Here is a 14319-nt window from a genome sequence, read left to right on the forward strand (position 1 = left end):
ACCACGACAGAAGGTGAAGGGAAAGCAAGGCCCATCTTAAATGGTGGAAAATAAGAGAGAACCAGTGGGGACATGCCACATTTTTAAACCATCAGGTATCTTGAGAGCTCCCTTACTACCGCAAGAACAGCATGAGGATAATCCACACCGATGATCCAATCACCTCCTACCCAGTCCCTGCCCTGACGCATGGGAATTAAATTTTTTTTTTCTTTCAGACGAAGTCTTTCTCTGTCACCCCGGCTGGAGTGCAATGGCACCATCTTGGCTCACTGCAACCTCTGCCTCCTGGGTTCAAGCAATTCTCCTGCCTCAGCCTCCTGAATAGCTGGGGCTACAGGCACACATAGCCATGCCCAGCTAATTTTTGCATTTTTAGGAGAGACGGGGTTTCACCATATTTGACAGGCCTGTCTTGAACTCCTGAACTATTGACCTGCCCGCCTCGGCCTCCCAAAGTGCTGGGTTTACAGGCCTGAGCCACCGCGCAGGGATGGGAATTACAATTTGAGATTAGATTTGGGTGGAGCCAGAAAGTCACACCATATCACTGCAAAGGATCCGCAGCAAGGAAGTTCATAAAATCCTAAATTTTAAAATAATTGTCATTATTTCAATTTATGAATAAATATTATATATCATTTATAAATGCATATGACATTATACACAACGTTAAATGCAAATATCCTCTGAAGTTGGCCTGGCTCAGATCAAGGAAGAAGCCCTGCCTGTAAAGGCTGCAGCCTAGGCTGTTATTTTTGCTTCACTCAGCCCCGTGTCTGATCAAATATTCCCTCACTCAGGGCATGAAGGGTGGAGCCTGAAACCTTATCCAATCAGGAGCCGTGGACTAGAAACTGTCCAATCAGGCATGCAGCTGGAAAGAACAGGCTACTTCCATAATTTTGCGGGTCCTTTGTGTTTCTCTGCGTCCAGAGCTGCAGTTCTTCTCTTCACTGCTCTGTGTCCTCTGCTCCTAGAGGCCAAACCTATTTGTCCTTGTGTCCTGCAGGTATCTGCAGATTTATGGCTAAAAGACCGGGACCCCTTGGAAGCTGAGAAATGGTGAGTGCTGGGTCTGTCATCGTGAGAGAGGGGTGGGGGCTGTTTGGAACCGGCAGAAAGTGGCTGTAGCAGGACCAAGACTTTCTCGCAGTCGGTTCGAGAGCCTGACGACCCAAATCCTCTTTGGCCCAGCTTGGCTCTCGTCCCCTCCAGCCGCAAGATAGTGCCTGGGCCAGGGCCTGGGACCCTGGGAGTTCTTTTTCCTCTGCACTGGCTTTGCCCTGGACTGGAGGCCTCTCTGGTTTGCTCTGCACTCCCAGCGCCTCATCTCACCCAGATTGTACAGGGATGGGAAAGTCATCAGGGGAGGATCCTGACTCAGGGTGCAAGATTCACGAGTGGAAAGAGCTGTGGTCCTGGGGTCCCTAGTTCCTCATTTTTCCTTTTAGAGATGTATGGGAGTCACTCTAAAAATGAGAATCTGATCAAAGTGTGATTCAAGAATCATAGAGCGCCCAGCTGTGGTTTGTGGGTTGTGATCCATGGGAGAGACTTGAAGAAAAGTCTGTTATAAGTTGCATGATGAAGCAAACCAGATTCAGTAATTGGTTTGGTACAGTTATGTAGTTTCCTTATTTGTAAGATCCAGGTGAAAATTTCTTGGTTATGTCATCAGAGATTAACTGGCAGTCTGTGGTTGCCTAGGCCTGAATATTTTCTTCAAGATAGTAATTTCCAAGAAATGCTTTTTTTTGTTTTGTTTTTTGAGAGGGAGTCTCACTCTGTCCTCCAGACTCCATGGAGTGCAGTGGTGCGATCTCACCTCATTACAACCTCCGCCTCCCAGGTTCAAGTAATTGTCCTGCCTCAGCCTCCCGAGTAGCTGGAATTACAGCTGTGTGCCACCACGCCCATCTAATTTTTGTGTTTGTAGTAGAGATGGGATTTCACCATGTTGGCCAGGTTGGTCTCCAACTTTTGGCCTCAGGTGATCTGCCTGCCTCAGCCTCCCAATGGGCTGGGGTTACAGGTGTGAGCCACTGCACCCAGCTGATTTTTTTTTTTTTTACCTTTTATTTTAGGTTCAGGGGTACATGTGCAGGTTTGTTATATAGGTAAAATCATATCATGAAGTTTTTGTGTACAGATTATTTTGTCACTCAGGTACTAAGCATAGTATCCAACAGATTTGTTTTCTGATTTTCTCCATCCTCTGACCCTCCACCCTGAACTGAGCCTCAGTGTCTGTTGTTCTCTTATTTGTGTCCACATGTTCTCATTATTTTGCTCCCACTTAGAAGTGACAACATACAGTTTTTTTATTTTCTGTTCCAGCACTAGTTTTCTAAAAATAACAGTCTCCAGTTCCATCGACGTTTCTCCAAAGGACATGATGTTCTTTCTTATACTTGCATCATATTTCGTGGTGTTTACATACCACGTTTTCTTTATCCAGTCTACCATTGAAGACATACAGGATTATTTCTTGTTTTTGCTATTGTGAATCGTGCTGTAATAAACATATACGTGCATGTGTCTTCATGGTAGAAAAACTAACATTCACTGGGTATATTCCCAATTGTGGGATTGGGAATGGTAATTCTGTTTTCAGGTTTTTGACAAAATGCCAAGCTGCTTTTCTCAATGGTTAAATAAATTTATACTCTCACCAGCAGCGTATAAGCATTCAATTTCTCCACAACCTCACAAGCATCTGTTTTTGTTTTTGGTTTTACTTTTTATTCTAATGGCTTTTATTTGAATTATTTCTTTTTTTTCCATTAGCCTAGTGTTTTATCTATCTTATTATGTTTACATAGAATCAACTTCTGGTTCCTTTGAACTTTTTTTTAAGACAGAATTTCACTCTTATGCCCAGGCTGGAGTGCAGTGGTGTGGTCTTGGCTCACTGCAACCTCTGCCTTCCAGTTTCAAGTGATTCACCTGCCTCAGTCTCCCAAGTAGCTGGGATTACAGGCATGTGCCACCACGGCATATTTTTGTGTTTTTAGTAGAGATGGGCTTTCACCATGTTGACTAGGCTGGTCTCAGACTCCTGAACTTGTGATCTTCCCGCCCTGGCCACCCAAAGTGCTGGGATTACAGGAGCGAGCCACAGCACATGCATGGCCTGTTGAACTTCTTATAGTTATTTCTGTCTCAAACTTCTTCATTTCAGCTCTGATTTTGGTTATTTCTTGACTTTTGTGAGCTTTGAAGTTGGTTTGCTCTTACTTTTGAAATTCTTTTAATTGTAACATTAGATTTTTAAATTGAGATCTTTCTAACTTTTTGATGTGGATGTTTAGTGATATACATTTTATTCTTAACACTGCCTTAGCTCTAACCCTGAGATTCTGGTATGTTGTGTTTCGGTTGTAATTAGTTTCAAAAATTTTATTTCTGCCTTAATTTCATTATTTCCAAAATAGCCATTTGGAAGCTGATCATTCCACTTTTATGTAATTGCATCATTTCACAAGTTTTTTGTATTGAATTATTTTATACATTTTCTTTTTAAAATTAATGAGAAAGATAAGAAATGAAAGTGCTCTGCTCTTAATCTAAATGTTAAAAATTATTCAGCACTTAGTACCAACTCCCAGGGTGCTATGAAAATTAAATCACAAAATGTGTTATTCCCAGCACAGTGTTCTGTGACATGCTCCTGAGCACATAGTACCTGCTTAATAAACATTTTATTAGTACATGTGTACAGGTTAACCAAGTGCAGTTTTACTCAGACATTGCTGTCTTCTGTTGTCCCTGTAAACTTAAAAAAGCCAACAACAATATAGTATTTCAGGGTGGAAATTGGTTGTCTTTATTTGTAGCAGAAGTATTAGTATTGTGACAAATGTGCTGTGTGTAAAGAACTCTGCTGTGCCTGCTTTCTCTCGCTAATGCTAATAATGTGTCTGGGAAAGCACAATCAGCATTTACAGGGGACTTGTAAAAGCCCATTCCTGGACCCTTTTGGATCCTGCAGAATCACATTGCATAGAGCGGGTCCGAGATTACCAAGTGACTTATAAACTTGAGGGGTTCAAGATACTTTCAGGATAGTTTAGTTCAACCTTTGCATCAAAGGAAGGCTGCACTGCCTGCCCTGTTTAAGTTTGGTAGGAAGAGGTCAGTACTGTTCATCCTATTACTCTAAAGAAAATTGCTGGTTTCTGATAGGGGAGGGCAGGGACAAAGAAACTTATATTTTAATAGTTATGGAGAAGCTCACTGTTCTCTCATTGCTCTTAAATCTTTTCAGTTATAAACAACAAAAATGGGTGAATGTTTTCTGCAAGCCTCGGTCTTTCTGCCCGTGGGTGTGTGTGGTGGTAGCAGGTGAATAGGTTGTGCTTTAAAGTCATGTTCTCAAGATGGAGGTTTGATATGTCCAGGGCATCTTATCTGAAAATACATTTCAGAGAAAGAGGAGGAAAAGAAACAAATCACTTTTTCTCGGGTGAGCATGTCTCAGATCAAGCACAGTGTCCACTCTGCCTTTTGGAATGCCTTGTGTTCAGAACTTGGAAGTTTTTACTTCTCTACTTGTGCTGTTGATCCCTAATGAGTTTGTTTCAACTATTTTTTGTGATTTTTATGATAGTCAAGGGGTTCTGAAAAAATATTTGTTTTCTATATGCCATAGCATTCTATACATTTCTCTTCACCTTAAATTCTTGTATATCATGCAGAATTCTTACCACAAATTTATGACCTACCATATATAAAATGTTCCCGTTGTAGCTGTTGAACATTAGAAGGTGTGGATACTCAAGATTTCTATTGGGGAAACACCGTTGTCTTTGGATATTAGTGAAAAATGAAACATGTTATATTGAGGTTTCATCTGTGTGCTCTATTAGTTCCATGCAGAACAGGGTTTAGAAAATGCTCATTTAAACAGGGTGGCATTTATTACACAGAAAGTTCTGAAAAAACTGTTAGGAGATACTTGCTTTCCAGGGTGCTAAGGAAAGACTACTTAAAATTACTAGTAAAAATTACAGAACAGGGAAATTATCTGCACCTTCAACTTTGCATAAAACTGATGTTTCTTTATGATTAAATTTAGGCCAGGCACAATGGCTTTGGCTTGTAATCCCAGCACATTGGGAGGCTGAGGCAGGCGGATCACGTGAGGTCAGGAGTTCAAGGCCAGCCTGACCAACGTGGTGAAACACCATCTCTACTAAAAAAAAAATACAAAAAGTAGCCAGGCATGGTGCATGCACCTGTAATCCCAGCTACTCGGGAGGTTGAGGCAGGAGAATTGCTTGAACTCAGGAAGTGGAGGTTGCAGTGAGATGAGATCGCACCACTGCACTCCAGCCTGGGTGATACAGTGAGACTCTGTCTCAAAACAAAAAATATATATATATATATAAAATTAAATGTAGATTACAATTTACTTTTCCGAGAGGAGAGAAATGCCACAGCAGTGATGTTGTGTTGTGTGTGCATCACCACATAATAAAAATGTGTCCTAGTAAAGTTGATAACAATTTTATTCACTTGGTTCAATATCTCTATGACTTTTTTTCCACTCTAGAGTTAATTCTTATTCTCTTAATTATTAAGGACACTTAGGAGATTTACTAGCTGAAGTGCATAAACCATCACATTTAATCTGGAAGCTGTCCTTTCCTTTTAGATGACTTTTGCTTATATTTGTCTTTTAAAAATGAAGGCTCTTATCTTTATTTACAGGTGAGAGAAACTGGGAAAAACCCAGACTCTGCCATTTACTGGATATTTGACAAAATATTCTTACTAGGCTAGAAACATTGGTGAGCTTGCTAAAAATTCAGAAATTCAGACTTTCTCCGAAATCTCCTGGAACAAAATCTCACAACATCTTTAGTTTATTGCACATACTAAGACTGGAGAGGTATCTTCCAACTCATCATGACTGTTCTCTCTGAGAAATATACACAACTTATTCTGTATGATATAAATATAGCACTCAAAAATAGACATGTCTGGCCAGGCGCAGTGCCTCACGCCTGCCATCCCAGCAATTTGGGAGGCTGAGGTGGGTGGATAACCTGAGGTGAGGAGTGCAAGACTTGCCTGGTCCACATGGAGAAACCCCATCTCTACTAAAAATACAAAAATTAGCCAGTCATGGTGGCTCATGCCTGTAGTCCCACCTACTCAGGAGGTTGAGGCAGGAGAATCGATTGAACCTGGGAGGTGGAGGTTGCACTAAGCCAAGATCATACCACTGCACTCCAGCCTGGGCAACAGAGTGAGACTCGGTCTCAAAAAAAAAAAAAAAAAAAAGGAGAAGAAAAGAAAAAAGAAAAAAAAAGACATGTCCATGTTGATGCCCTTAATTTTATAATGTATCATTCAGAAAAGTATCAAATCTACAGTGGTATTGTGGATCTTATGCTATCCTCTTTTCTCAGAGTTGGAGAATACTTCAGTGTTAAAAATTATCTTATTGAATAATTTTAGTCAGTCTTATAAGTGAGAACCACTTCTTTTTACTCTCTTTTTTAACTTGAGTCAAATAAAAATCTCTGCCTATGGCCATGTGTTAAGTGCTTGTGTGTTCATGAGTGGTTTGGTTTGTTTGTTTGTTTGTTTTCCAGGGACTTTTGACATTCAGAGACATAGCTATAGAATTCTCTCTGGAAGAATGGCAATGCCTGGATTGTGCTCAGCGGAATTTATATAGAGATGTGATATTAGAGAACTACAGAAACTTGGTCTCACTGGATGAGGACAACTTCAATACATAATTCCTAATATATTTCTTTTCTCTTTTCTAAGATGTTTTTTGTAATTTCTGCTTTGCATGAATGAATTTTAGATCTCCATTTTTAAGACTGTTCTACAATGGTGTAGAACAAATTCTTCAAGATGGTTTATCTTGACCAGAACTTTTCCCTTTCCTGATCTTATGTATCTTTTGCTCTAGGTTAGTGGGAATTCCAAAAATTCCATGGCATAAAATATCATTGCCCACACATTAGAATTCAGTTGCTGCCACCGATTTTTGATTCAGTAGTACTGAGTAGTGAAATTAAGGACCTACAAATTTAAAACATTTTCTGAATATTTAGAAAGCTCTGTTATGAATCAATATTAATTTTCTAGAATTTTCTATTATATCTTCTAAGCATAATACTAATTTGGTAATTAAATAATTCAGCATGATTTATGTTAGTTTTTTTTCTTAATAAAACAGGTATTGCTGTCACTAAGCCAGACTTTATCACCTGTCTGGAGCAAAATAAAGAGTCCCAGAATATAAAGAGAAATGAGAGGGTAGCCAAACACTCAGGTAGGTGAGAGCGAATGAAGCAGATGAGACAGATGAGAGGTACACAAATCAATGAGGCAGCCAGTCCTTAAAGTGTGGTCTGGGAGCTGTGCTTTGATGGAAAGAGTTTCTGAGAAGCTCAAGTCATGTTTTTCTTTTGCTCTCACATAGGGACACCTTCTGCCTCAGGCTGTTAAATTCTCTAAGGATTCCACTTTTGCTTCAATAATCTTTCTTCAAGTTCACAGTGTGAGCCAAAGTTTTCTTAAAGGTTATCAGGGACTGCACAAACTGCTTTGCCATTGCTTTTGGGGACACACTAGTATCTGCATATTTTTGAAAATCTCTAAACCATTAAACAAATTTTTTTTTGCATCATGTTCAAAATGTGTGAGAATAGTAGTTTCTCTTTCATTTGTGGTCATCCATTTTTCTGCACATGCCAATCTGTTTTTATTACTATAGTCTTGAAATATATTTTAAAATTTTTACAAACTTTGGAAAATTTTTTTAATTTTTTTATATGTATTTATTTATTTAGAAGCTTGGTTATCCCCCTACTTGCTGTGGGAGGATATGCAAGCAGGGTACCTTTTATGTCTTCATTTTACTGTGTTGCATATTTTAGATATAGATTCATAAATGGTATTGCTGTATTATATAATAGTTTCATGTTAAATTATTTGAAGAACACATGATATTTTGATGATGGCTGTATCTTTTTTCTCTCATAAAAAACAACTTACATAGCTTTCAATTTCTTTACATCATCAATATAGTTGGTGTTTTAAAAAAATTTATAGTGGCCATCCTAGTTGATGTAAGGTAATTTTGTTTTGTATTGTGATTATGTTTTGCATTTTTCTATAAATTATTAATTTTGTGCAACCTTTCAAATGCTTCTTCCCATTTCTATCTCTTTTTATTAAAGTTTAGTTTAATCATTTTTCCATTTCTTTCTTTCCTTTTTTTTTTTTTGAGGCGGAGTTTCACTCTTGTTTCCCAGGCAACAAGAGCAATGACGTGATTTCAGCTCACAGCAGCCTCTGCCTCCTTTATTCAAATGATTCTCCTGCCTCAGCCTCCTGAGTAGCTGGGTTCAGGGATGTGCCACCATGCCCAGCTAATTTTGTATTTTTAGTAGGGATGGGTTTTTCCATGTGGGTCAGGCTGGTCTCGAATTCCTGACCTCAGGTGATCTGCCCACCTCAGCCTCCCAAAGTTCTGGGATCAAATGCGTGAGCCACTGCACTCGGCTCATTTGTCCATTTCTAAATCAAGTAATTCAATTATTGTTGTCTAGTTCTAGAAGTAGTTTATATATTCTCAATATTAAGTCTCATCACATGTTATTTTCAAATATTGTCACCCATTTCTTGGGAGACACTGTCACTCTATTAAATGCTTTATTTGATTGCAGAAATTTTGAAGTTTAGCCCAATTAAATTTTTCTGTTCTCCTCTTTGTTGCTCATGCATTTGATGGCATATCTAAGAAAACGTGCCAAGACCAATGTCATGTCTTTGCACTATACTTTTTTTCTAAAAGTTTCATTAGGATTTTTTAGTCTAAGTACTTTAAAATATTTTTTGTATGTGATGCAATTAAACCATTCAACTTCATTGTTTCAATGTAGATGTCCAGTTTTTAACATTATCTGTTGAAGGGATTATATTTTCTCCATTGTCTGCTCATGGCAACCTTGAGGCAGATTATTTGGTCATACACAGAAGAGTTCATTGCTGGGCTTTCTATTTTGTTCTATCATGTCTTTATCTGTCTTTTTGTGAATACCACATAGTTATTGTCATTGCAGCTTTTTATTATGTTTGAAATGAAGTATAATGCCTCTGTGTTTTTCATGTGTGTTTCTCTAGATTTGGTTCATAATAAAATTTAAAAATTTTAAACAATATTTCAGGAATGAATATACTTTTGGACTTTTGATACAGATTACATTAAATTTGTTCACCACTATGGGTTATATTGACATCTTAACAAATTAAGTTGTCACTTAAATATGTTGGCCCTTGAGAAAAAATTTTAAATTAAATTAATTTAAATTATTTGACCCTGTGCAAGAATACACTGAAGAGTGTGTTTATTTCCATGTATTTTTGATTTGCCAGTATTACTTTTTTTCTTTTTAGTTTTATTCAGTTTGGGTTAGAATACATATACTGTATGATTTTGCTCTTCTTATTTTTTTTTTTGACTCAGAGTTTCTCACTCTGTTGCCCAGACTGTAGTGCAGTAGCACAATCTTGGCTCACTGCAGACTCAACCTCTTGGATTCAAGTAATCCTTTCACCTTGGCCTACTGAGTGGCCGGCACTAAGGCATACCCCACCATGCCCAGCTAATTTTTAATTATTTGTAGAGACAGGGTCTCACTGTGTTCCCAAGGCTAGTATCAAACTTCTTGCCCCAAATGATTCTTCCACCTTGGCCTCCGAAAGTGCTGGGATTACACCTGTGAGCCACTGCACCTGGCAGATCTTTTGAAATTTACTAAGACTTATGTGTTCTAACAGAACACACCAGGTGCAAATAAGAATATTGTGTATCCACTTACTTTTGACTGGAGAGTTCTGTACATGTCTGTTTAGCATATTTGGTTTGTGATATGGTGTAGATGCCCTCCAAATCTCATGTTGAAATGTAATCTCCACTGTTGGATGTGGGGCCTAATGAGAGCTGTTTGCATCATGGAGACAAATCCCTCATGAATGACTTGGCACAATCCCCTTGGTCATCATAGAGTTCTCACTCTATTAATTCACATGAGAGCTGGTTGCTTAAAGGAACCTCACTCCTCCACCTCACACTCACATCATCTTTCACCGTGTGACGTGTTTGGTTCTTCTTTGCCTTCCACTATAATTGTAAGCTTCCTCATATCCTCACCAGAAGCAGATGCTGGCATATACTTCTTGTACAGTCTACTGAACTGTGAATCAAAAAAATCTTTTTCTTTATAAATTTCCCAGTCTGAGATTATTTTCTATAGCAATGCAAAATAAATTCGTACACAATATAATATTCTTCAGGTTTTTGGTTGTTTTAATTGATTTTTTATTTAAATTTTTTATTTATTATTGAAAATGAGGTCTTAATGTTTATAATTTTATGTTGCTATTTTATTTCTTGCTTCATTTCTGTCAATATTTGCTTTATATATTTTGAAGCCCTGATGTTATATATGCATATACATATAGATAGACATAATAGTTACAGATTCCTAGTAAATGGACTCACTTTACCATTATATAATATCAATCTTTATCTCATGCTAGTAATTGACTCATTTGCTTTTGAGTGTCTATAAAGATTTTTTCTTTGTGTTACATTGTAGATTCTGTAAAACATCTTAAATGTTACAACAGTATGTTTTAAACTGGTAAAAAAATGACTTCAGTTGCATAGAAAAATTTGTCCTCATTATATCCACCCTATACTTCTTATTGATGTTGCTAATTATATCTTTTTATGTTCTATGATTATTTTTATGCTTATATCTTTCAAATTTTAAAGAATAACTAAAAATATTTTCTGTATCATCACAATAATGCCACAGAATTTTACTTTTTGTATATGCATATGTTTTTCAGAAAGTTATGTATTTTCATATGATTACATATATTTTTCATCATGTTATTTTAAGTGGAAAGACCTCTTTGCAGCATTTTATTTAGGACAAATGCAATGATTATATGCTTTTCCAGCATTTATTCATTCTGGAAGAGTGTTATTTTTCTTTATGTTGTAGTACATTTTTTCTGGTTTCATTATTCTCACCATGAAAATTTTTTTCAGCCTTTGACCATTTTACACAGTTCTTTTCTGACCTGCAAGGTTTCTGTTTACAAATTCACTGGTTGTCTCAGAGGACTATGCTTATAAATAATACCTCACTTTTATCTTGCAGCTCCCAAGATTATCTTCTGGTTTGTGACTTTTGAAACTTTGCTTAAATTTGTGTTGCGGATCTTTTTGTGTATATCCTAGTTTGTTTAGCTTCTTCATTTTTTATATACTTTATTCTTACTTTTAAATTTTTTCAGTTATTCTTTTTTACCTCTGCATTGTTTATTTATATTATTCCAAGTTTTGTTGATATTATTATTTTTCTTATTTTATTTAGGTGTCTGGTTTTCTACTTTTCTCATGGAGCATAATATGGATTATCTTAAATTTTAAAAATCAAGATATACATCTTTATTTTTATGGTTGCTTTTTTGAAATTTTTGATTTTTTTGATTGGACCATGTTGTCCTCATGTTTTATATACATTGTAATCTTTGTTTGAGATTTAGACACTAACATAAAAGTACCTTTCATGATCTTTATAATGCATCTCCTTCCTGTCACAGCATGACAGCAATTGTCTTTGGTAGAGATTCTGGGATTCTCACAAACATGTTCTCAGGATGTGTTTTGTCTGCAATTTGTGTTTATTTTTCCATTAAAAGACTTCTTCATATTTCTTCTTACTGGTCAGTAACTATGTTCTACACCTATCTTCTGCCCATGATACTGCAGTCTTTCTGCAGTTGTAACATTCACTTTTGAGCTCAGAAGACTTAAAGCTGTTACTAAAGGCACCATGTTCTTCTACTGGGGATGAGGAAGGCTATGTTGGGTAAATGTAGCAGACTTTTCTTTTCTCACTACATGGCTCTGGACATTGTGCTCACATGGTGCATACACTTTATTTATAAATTTCCAATAAAGGTATTTTGATCACTATGATTTTGTTACATTTATACATCTATGAAGGAATTATGGCCCGTAGTATTTTGATATGGTATTTTGTTAATGTACCTTGTATAATTTTATATATTTGATTTGTAAAGTATATTTATATGAGTCCAGAAAGTGGAGTAACTTGTGCTTTTTCTGTCTTTCAGTTACTTGTTCCCATTCCACCCAAGACCTTCAGCCAGAGCAGGGCATAAAAGATTCACTCCAAAAAGTAATACCAAGAACATATGGAAAATGTGGACATGATAATTTACAATTTAAAAAATGCTGTAAAATTGTGGGTGAATGTGAGGTGCACAATGGAGGTTATAATGAAGTTAACCAATGTTTGTCAATTACCCAAAACAAAATATTTCAGACTCATAAATACATCAAAGCTTTTGGTAAATTTTCAAATTCCAATAGAGATAAAACAAGATATACTGGAAAGAAACACTTCAAATGTAAAAAATGTGGCAAATCATTTTGCGTGCTTTCACACCTAAATCAAAATCAGGTAATTCATACTAGGGAGAAGTACTACAAATATGAAGAATGTGGCAAATCCTTTAACTGCTCCTCAAACCATACTACACATAAAATAATTCATACTGGAGAGAAATCCTATGGATGTGAGGAATGTGGCAAAGCCTTTAGCTGGTCCGCAAACCTTACTAGACATAAGAGAACTCATACTGGAGAGAAACCCTACACATGTGAAGAATGTGTCCAAGCCTTTAGGTGCTCCTCAACACTTACTAACCACAGGAGAATTCATACTGGAGAGAGACCCTACAAATGTGAAGAATGTGGCAAAGCCTATAGCTTATCCTCAACCCTCACTGACCACAAAAAAATTCATACTGGAGAGAAACCCCATAGATGTGAGGAATGTGGCAAAGCCTTTAGCTGGTCCTCAAACCTTACTAGACATAAGAGAACTCATACTAGAGAGAAACCCTACAGATGTGAAGAATGTGGCCAAGCCTTTAGGTGCTCCTCAACGCTTACTAACCACAAGAGAATTCACACTGGAGAGAGGTCCTACAAATGTGAAGAATGTGGCAAAGCCTTTAGCTTATCCTCAACCCTCACTGACCACAAGAGAATTCATACTGGAGAGAAACCCTACATATGTGAAGAATGTGGCAAAGCCTTTAGCTTATCCTCAACCCTCACTGACCACAAGAGAATTCATACTGGAGAGAAACCCTGCAGATGTGAGGAATGTGGTAAAACCTTTAGCTGGTCCTCAAACCTTACTAGACATAAGAGAACTCATACTGGAGAGAAACCCTACATATGTGAAGAATGTGGCCGAGCTTTTAGGTGCTCCTCAACACTTACTAACCATGAGAGAATTCATACTGGAGAGAGACCCTACAAATGTGAAGAATGTGGCAAAGCCTTTAGCTTATCCTCAACTCTCACTGACCACAAGAGAATTCATACTGGAGAGAAACCCTACACATGTGAAGAATGTGGCAAAGCCTTTAACTGCTCCTCAACCCTTATGCAACATAAGAGAATTCATACTGGAGAGAAGCCCTACAAATGTGAAGAAGGTGACCAAGCTTTTAAGTGGCATTCAGGTCTTGCTAAACACAAGAGAATTCATACTGGAGAGAAACCCTACAAATGTGAATAATGTGGCAAAGTCCACCCTCAGGCCTTATAATACATAAAACAATTTATACTGGAAAAAAACACTACAAGTGTAGAGAATGTAGCCAAGCCTTTAACCAGTTCCAAACCTTAATTGAACGTAAGAGAATACATATTGGACAAAAAATTTATAAATGTAAAAAAATGTAACAAAGCTTTTAACCAACCCTCAAACCTTAATGAACCTAAGAGAATTTATTTTAAAAAAAATTTTTTTGAGATAGAGTCTCCCTGTGTCACCCAGGCTGGAGTGCAGTGGCATGAGCTCAGCTCACTGTAACCTCTGCCTTCCGGGTTGAAGCGATTCTCCTGCCTCAGACTCCTGAGTAGCTGGGATTACAGGTGTGCGCTACCACACCTGGCTGATTTTTGTATTTTTAGTAGAGATAGAGTTTCACCATGTTGGCCAGGCTGGTCTTGACCTCCTGACCTCAGGTGATCCACCATAGCCTCCCAAAGCCTGAGAGAATTTATATTAGAGAAAACCTAGAAACATAAAAAAGTGAAAACCTTTAAGCACATCTCAGGCCTTATATAATATCTGATCATTCATTCTAGAGAGAAACTCTACAAAAGCAAAGAATGTGGTAAAGCTGTTAACTAGTCTTGAACCCTTATTATACATAAGAAAA

At 37.3% G+C, this 14319-nt stretch overlaps 1 pseudogene; it reads left to right on the forward strand.

Annotated features, from left to right (window-relative positions):
* The first annotated feature begins 1026 nt into the window (after positions 1-1026).
* Positions 1027-13670, forward strand: LOC100456485 (zinc finger protein 479-like; annotated as a pseudogene).
* The last annotated feature ends 649 nt before the right edge of the window (positions 13671-14319 follow it).

The sequence above is a fragment of the Pongo abelii genome, chromosome 6 (assembly GCF_028885655.2).
Source record: "Pongo abelii isolate AG06213 chromosome 6, NHGRI_mPonAbe1-v2.0_pri, whole genome shotgun sequence".
NCBI classification, from domain to species: domain Eukaryota; kingdom Metazoa; phylum Chordata; class Mammalia; order Primates; family Hominidae; genus Pongo; species Pongo abelii.